The sequence below is a fragment of the Dipodomys ordii genome, unplaced genomic scaffold (genome assembly GCF_000151885.1).
Source record: "Dipodomys ordii isolate 6190 unplaced genomic scaffold, Dord_2.0 Scaffold15, whole genome shotgun sequence".
NCBI classification, from domain to species: domain Eukaryota; kingdom Metazoa; phylum Chordata; class Mammalia; order Rodentia; family Heteromyidae; genus Dipodomys; species Dipodomys ordii.
Genome location: NW_012267231.1, coordinates 15,393,014 through 15,401,004, shown reverse-complemented (window position 1 = coordinate 15,401,004; position 7,991 = coordinate 15,393,014). Strand labels below are relative to the sequence as shown.

General features: G+C 53.0%; 1 protein-coding gene across 1 annotated transcript in view; it reads right to left on the bottom strand.

The window, feature by feature from the left end:
- Loxl1 (lysyl oxidase-like 1) overlaps positions 1-7,991 on the bottom strand; it is a gene marked incomplete at its 5' end in the record, with an annotated part of 26,263 nt that overhangs the window by 17,627 nt on the left and 645 nt on the right. The window lies entirely within an intron of this gene.

Genomic DNA, 7,991 nt, shown 5'->3' with positions numbered 1-7,991 from the left:
CGGAAGTGGAGCTGTAGCTCAAGTGGTAGAGCGCTCGCCTTGAGCTGAAGAGCTGAGGGACAGTGCCCAGGCCCAGAGTTCAAGCCCCACGGCCGACAAAAAAAAAAAAAAAGATTGGCTATTCTTTCTGAGGGTGGCAGGGGTGGGAAGAGGTTCTTGAAGTTCAGGTTCTTTCTTTGGTGTCTAGGAAATCCACAATCCACACTGAATGCTGGTGTCTCCTGGGTTACCTTTCCCATCTTTGTTCCTGGGTGGTCTGGAGACCAGAAATCCACACCCCTCCTTTCTCCTCCCCTTCCTCCCCTCCTCCCTTCCCTCTCCCTCCCTTGAATTCACACTTTCACTGACTTTCCACAAGGCTGGTGCTCTATCACTTGAGCCACAGCTCCACTTCTAATCTTTTGCTGGTTCATTGGAGATAAGAGTCTCATGGACTTTCCTGCTTGAGCTGTCTTCAAACTGTGATCCTCAGATCTCAGCTTCTTGAGTAGCTAGGATTACAGGCCTGAGTTAGGCAGAAATTTCCTCCTTTTTTAGCCAATAAACAGTGTAAAAAGAACCTGTCCGAGCAGGGCACCCATGGTTCACGCCTGTAATCCTAGCTACTCAGGAGGCTGAGATCTGAGGATCTTGGTTTGATGCCACAGAAAGTCCTTGAGACTCTTATCTCCCATGAACCATCAGAAAAGCTGGAAGTGGTGCTGTGGCTCAAAGTGGTAGAGCACTAACCTTGAGCAAAAGAGCTCAGGGACAGCATCCAGACCATGAATTCAAGCCCCGCAACCGAAAAATACAAAAACAAAAACCTGTCTTTTACTTGGTCTCTCATGGGTTCTCCTTGGGTTTGGGGAGCTACTGGAGGCCACCTTGGAGCAGGTAGCTATAGGAACACTCCTGGGGGGGGGGAATGGAGACATACCCCCTTCCCACCGGCCAGCCTGGCTAGGCTGCTTTTATTTGCCTCTGCCCCTGTTTGTCAAGACTTTTGGCTTTATTCAGGACGTGAGGCATTTGATTCTCATAATCCAGCCAGGGATGTGGGGGAGAGTGGGGGTTCCTACACCGTCCTGGCACCTTCGCTCCCAGGGTGGGGTCTGATCTCAGTTTCTCACAAGGAGTGACTGATTTGGCCCAGGACATTGTACCAGATGCCCGGGCTTGGCTCCCGGAGTCCCGCTGGGAAGTGAGGACTGGAACCCCCACAGGGTGAAGTCTGGCTTCTCTTCCGCCTGCCCCCTGCACAGTTGGCCTCAGCTGCTCAGCATCCCTGGGGTCCTGGAGGGCCCCTTTGCCAGCCACATGGGCAACAGAGGAGTAGAAACAGGCCTGGGGGCCCCCCTGGGTATGGAGGAGGAGGAAAAGGAGGAGAAAGAAGGACAGGATGGCTGTGAGGACTGAGAACCCTTTACCCAAATGTGGAGAAGAGAAGAGGAGAGTCTCCTCCAGCTCCACCGCTGTTTCAGGATTTGGGGGTGGGGGGAGATCAGGGCACCAGCAATCTCCCCCCCCCACTCCCTGCTGCTCTGCTCTGAGCCAGCTCTTGGCGTGAAACCCTACCCGGAGCTGGCTCGGGCTCCTTTTTTTCTTTTTCTTAATAAGGTCGAATCCGAGTGAGTCAAAAGAGTCGTTTCCTGTTAGACTCTGAATAAACTCTGAACAGAGTCCCCCGGCCGGGGGGGGGGGCAAGTCTCCCTGAGCAAGCCAGAGCTCTGGGGTCCACAAGATGCCTTGAGCCAGGGGCCACTCCCCAAGAGAGCTGTATTGCCCCTGGAAACTTGAGGGTCCAGTCTCTGAAGTGGGGGTGGGAAGTACTCCCTTTCTTGTGGCCGATTCTGGGGAAATGAAGCCAGGGGATTATGAAGCTTCCAGAATGGCGCCAGACATGTGGTCACTGTTTTCTTCCTTTCCTCTTGATTTGAGAGAAAGGAGGGGGTTTAATCTCTTTGAAGGGTATGCCCCTCACCCCGTTGTTGTTTTTTTCCCCTGTTCCTTTTTGCTGTTGTGTGAGTGGTAGTGAGATTTGAACTTGGAGTCTTATGCTTGTGAGGTAGTCATTACCACTTGAGCCATGTCCCCATCCAGTTTTCCCATTGTGTGTATGTGTGTGTGTGTGTGTGTGTGTGTGTGCGCACACACACACACGCGCACGTGCACGCGTGCTACTGGGATTTGAACTCAGGGCTTCACACTCACTTGCCTTTTTCTTTTGCTCAAAGCTGGCACTCTACCACTTGGGCCACAGCCCCACTTACAACTTTTTGCTAGTTCACTGGCAATAAGAATCTCATGGGTGCTGGTGGCTCACGCCTGTCATCCTAACTACTCTGGAGGCTGAGATCTGAGGATCACCGTTCAAAGCCAGCCTGGGCAGGAAAGTCCATGAGACTCTTAACTCTAATGAGCCACCAGAAAACTTGAAGTGGTGCTGTGGCTCAAGTGGTAGAGCCCTTGCCTTGAGCTGAAGAGCTCAGAGACGGCACCCAGGACCAGCGTTCAAGCCCATGACTAACAACAACAAAAGAATCTCAGGGTCTTTCATGCCTAGGCTGGTTTTGAACCTTAGTCCTCAGATCTCAGCCTCCTGAGTAGCTGGGATGATAAGCCTGAGCCGTCAGCACCCGCCTCCTTTTCTGTTTTTGTCTTTATTTTCTCCATCTTTTCCTGTCTTTTGCCTTCTTCTCCCCTCCTCTCTCCTGGTGACCCAGCTGTGGCTTCCAGCAACTCTGAGAGCCCAGGAGGGTTGCTTGCCTCTGCCCCTCCACGTTCAGAGGGGGCCTTGCCCGCCAGGAGCTACCCTGCCACTCCTAGATGGGACCTGAGCAGGCAGTGGAGGGTACAGAGCGTGGGTCAAATGAGGGCTTGGGCTCCCCGGGCTCCTTTCCAGCTCTTTCTACAGACTGGGACTCCCTTCCACATTTTTCAGACTTAAGCATGTGGTTCAGGCTTGTTGCCAGTTCCTGGCGGGAGGACCTAATCTCAGGAGACCCTTGCAGCGCTGGTGACACAGGCAGACCAGTTTGGTTACAAGAATCCTCTGTGTGTGTGTGTGTGTGTGTGTGTGCATGTGTGTGTCTATGTATATCTGTGTGTGTCTGTGTGCCAGTGTGTCCAGTCCTAGCTCTTGGACTCAGGGCCTGGATGCTGTCTCTGAACTGTTTATGTTAGTGCTGTACCACTTGAGCCACGTCTCCACTTCCTGCGTTTGGAAATAAGAGTCGCTTACATTTTTGTCTTCCCAGTCTGGCCTTGAACCATGATCCTTGGATCTCAGCCTCCTCCTGAGTGGCTAGGATGACAGGCCTGAGCCACTGGTGCCTGGCTTAGTACAGGGCTCTGTTGAAAGTCCCTACTGTGTGCTGGCTCTGTGGTCTCCTGTGGAGCAGCCAGCCAGCCTCCTGTGACTCTGTGGAACTTGGAATTCTGGGAAACCCGTGGGAGTTGTGGGCACTAGACAGCATCTGTGGGACGCCCTCTGCTTCATCAAGGATCAGAAAGCCAACCGTGGGTCAGGATTTCCCAAAGCTCTGTGGAAGGGACACAGGAAAGACCCCCACCCCTCGCTGGGTGTCCTGCTGCTGAGACAGGTCTGGGCCACCTGGGCGGGGCAGCTGAGGATGGACCGCCATGGGAATGAATGCTGACTTGGGCTTGGAATGAATGCGGCCTCTGGGAAGGAGGCGGGAGGCAGGGCTGAGGAGGAGGCCGGCGGGTGGACTGGCACGGAAAGCGCTGGCTCGACAAGAAGAGGACCACCGAGTGACCACTGCCAGCTGGGCCCTGCGCCCGCCCCTCCCGCAGCCACATCCGGTGGGGGGAGGGGCAGGCAGCCATGGAGGGCCCCCCTTCCCTCCCCCCAGGCCCTTTGATCTGGAAGGGTCTCCTGTCAGGGCTGGAGGCTGGGAATGGAGAGAGGAGGTGAAGACCTCCACACCCACCCAGGACCTAGGGGAAGCTGATGGCTCTGGTTACCTCCCCCCACCCCCCCATCTTTCCTCCCAGGTCTCCCAAGACTGGCCCCCTGTGCAAAGGAGTGGGGAGGGTACCCCATGGGGGCAGGGAGGCCTCTGGGCCTCCACCTGGCAGCGACTCCCCTCTGACTTTCTCCTTTAGTTGGGGGCCTGTGGGGACCATCCTGGCCCTGAGCCTGTAGACCTGACGTGCACCCACCTGCTGCCTGTGAGCTGGGGACTGTGGGTGGTTGGGCCTCGTATGTCAAAGTGGGTGGGGGACAGGAATGGAGGTAACTGTGTGATCTCTCCCAACCCAGAGAGAGATCAGCCCCGCAGAACCAAGCAGCAGGGCCTGGGCCCCATCCCCAGAGCTTTTTCACTCAAGGCTGGCGCTCTACCACTTGAGGTAAGACTCTCATGGATCTTCCTGCCTGGGCTAGCATGGAACTATGAGCTTCAGATCTCAGCCTTTTAAGTAGCTGGGATTACAGGCATGAGCCACCAGCACCCGACTCCTTTCAGTTAAAAAAAAAACAACTCATTTCAGATTGCAAAAGAAATGATTAATGATAAGAAATTGGCAATACAGAATAAGAGAGAGAGAGAGAAACCTAACAATTCATTCTGTAAGCTAAAGTATACCCCTATTCTGGGTCCTTTCCCCTGCTCACTTAAAAAGCAATCAGTGGACCATATAAGATGAAGTGAAATGAACCCCAAGATAGGGACACAAGAGGTTTTTTTAATCAGTGTCCCTGTTGTTTTTAATGGAGTATGTGATTTTTTTTTTTTTTTTGTCGGTTGTGAATCTTGAACTCTGGGCCTGGGCGCTGTCCCTGAGCTCTTTAGCTCAAGACTAGCACTCTACCACTTGAGCCACAGAGCTGTTTATGTGGTGCTCAGGAATCGAACCCAGGGCCTCATGCGTTCAAGGCAAGCACTTTACCACTGAGCCACCTTCCCAGCCCATATGTGATTTTTTTTGTGTCTTTTGTATATTCTTCCCCCATGGTATAACCCCTGTATTTTACTGTATTTGATTCCGGTGCCCTGCATCTTGTATATACATTTTTCTAATTTGGAGAGGGGAAGGGAAATAACAAAATGCTGAAACAAGGATACAGGTTAACCCGTTGTGACACTGCTTTGAAAAAGAACTTTACAACTTGGGGTGGGAGGAGTTGGGGAAGTGGGGAAGGGAAGGGATGATAGGGAAAAAACAAAGGAGGGGGTAAAATGCTCATGAAACTGTAACCCCTCTGTACAGTATCTTTACAATAAAAAATATATATAGTTTAAAAGCAATCAGTGGAGCTATGGCTCCAGTGGTAGGGCCTCAGCCTTGAGTGGAAAAAGCCAAGACACAGCATGAGGCCCTGTGTTCAAACCCCTAAACTGGGAAGCACGCCTACACACACACACACACACACACACACACACACACACACACACACACACACACACACACACACACACACACACACACACACACGGTCCTGTGGCATGTGTTGTTTTATGGCTGGTGTAATAATCACTGAAGGACACTTCCGGTGGCAGCTGGATTGCCTTGATCCACTTCCTCCAGACAAAGGGGAGACCAAGCCCTCTTGGGGGTGTCCTTTGAGAACCTTGATCACCACACACACCCCAGCCTGAATCAGATGTCCTGCTGCGCTCAGGCCTGCAGAAATGGACCTGTGGAGGGGGCGGGCCTTCGCGTGGTAGACAGCTTTGCTGCACAGCATTTCTTTCCTGTGCCCTCATGAGGACATTTTCAGACCTTGAAAGGGTGGAAGCAAAGTCCTCGTGGAGTGGGGTGAGCCCGTCCCTGGGCTCTGTGGCTAAATAAGAGTCAGTGGGACTGGGCCCTGAGCCCTTACACCTGCTCAGCCCAATTCCTCTGGGGCCCTAGGGAAAGCACACCTGGTAAGAAAAAATAGAATTGGCCTGGCACTGGTGGCTCATGCCTGTCATCCTAGCTACTCAGGAGGCTGAGATCTGAAGATCAAGGTTCAAATCCAGCCCAGGCAGGAGAGTCCATGAGACTCTTATCTCCAATGAACCATCAGAAAGCTGGAAGTAGTACTTTGGCTCAAAGTGGTAGAGCACTAGCCTTGAACAAAAGAGCTCAGGGACAGTGCCTTAGCCCTGTGTTCAAGCCCCACAATTGCCAAAAGAAAATAAATAAATAAATAAATACATACATACATACATAAAATCACACAGGCTTTCCTTCCTGGGCTGGCTTTGAACCACGATCCTCAGATCTCAGCCTCCTGAGTAGCTAACATGACAGGTGTGAGCCACCAGAGCCTGGCTCAGTTCTTATTTTATCCCACAGGTGAACGTTTGTGCTTGGTCTAGCCATGGTGTCTGCAATGGCACTGAAGGAACCTTCTGGATGCCACTCCCAAGCCGGCCTTCCCCTTGTGGTTGATTCAGAGATGAGGTACAAAGGCTGGCTCTCTGTCTGCCGGGCCTGCTTCTGTCTCTCCCCCTCACTCTTGCCACTGCTCTGAATGAAACCAGCTACCTTCTTGTCAAACTCCCTGTGGCAAAAATGCAAAAACTAGTGGCCTCCCACCAATACCCCACGAGGGCCTGAGCCCCCAGCCCTCAACCAGGGAACGGGAACCCTGCACCGGTAGCCCAAAGAACTCCCTTCCCCTCTCCACAGCTTAGCACGCTCCCTTCCTAGGCAACACCAAGTCCATGCAGTAAAGGCAGTAAATCATCAGCCTCCAACCCCCTATACCTTGGGATGGCACTCCTCTGGGGCAGCCACCATCATATGAGACAACAAGAGCCCCTTAGAGTGACCTTCAGCTCTGGGCAGCTGCAGGACTCTTATCTACTACTTGGACAGCAGCCATCAATCCTAGTCCGCCATGATGAAGCCCCTGGCCCACACGTCCACACCAGGGTCTCCGCCTCCTAGCCCCTTCTAGCCCCTCCTAGACCTCCTAGGTTATATAGATCATCCCAGACAATAGACGGTGCTTCTTCAAACTTCTCCCTTGTGAGAAGGGGTCTTGCCAGCCCCCTTTCCCCGCAATAAACCTTTTCTTTGTTCTCTGCACCTGGATGGCTGCGTGGTTTTCTGGCAAAGTCCAAATAATGTAACAACAACCCTGCAGCGAAGGCTGGAGGCCACTTCGCCCCAGGAGGGCCTCGGACAATAACAATACACCTCAGTCCTGGCCACATCTGAGTCTGAGACACAGTCCCACCGCCCTGGACACCCCCTTCACTGGAGCTGTGGTGGTAAACCACTGAGTTGGGGCCGGGGGGGGTGGGGGGAGACTTGTTACACAGCGGTAGATAACTTTTGCAGCCCTGGATTCCACCATGTTCTCTAGCAAGTTCCTGGGAAAGTGGGGAGCTGTGAGCTTTCCTGTGGTTGTTTTCTAATGGTGAGTGTGTGTGGGGGGGGGCTGGTGTGTGGATTGTTCTGTTTTGTTTTGTTTCCTTCTATTGCGTCGTACTTGTCTTCTTAGCTTCTCTGGGAGCTCAGTCCTGAGGATGCAGAGGGCAAATAAAGCCAGTTTCTCCTTCTGTACTTCCCCAACCTAAATGGGGGGGAGGGGTTCTGCACATGTCAAACAAGCGATCCATTGTGCAGTGGACACCAGTTGGCTCAGTCACTCAGAACAGACGCTCCATCATGATGGCTCTGGACAGGATGGGCCCTGCTCTCCTCCCTTCATCCCCTCTCCCTTGTGATTTTCCCTATCTCACACACACACACACACACACATACACATACACACTCACACACACACACACACACAGAGCTGCAGGCAGAAGTATGGTCAGCAGAGGGCACCAAAGCTCACCATACACCCAGGCCCCCTGCCTGAAAGAGAGCTGAGAGTCTGTAGGGCAGGGCCCAGGCCACTCATACTGGCCCACCCAACCTCTACTCCTCCATAGCTTGGGCCTCCTTCAGTGAAGGGGACTGTTCACCTGTACCCAAAGCCAGCAAATATGCCGGAGCCTTGTGTGTGTGTGTGTGTGTGTGTGTGTGTGTGTGTGTGTGTG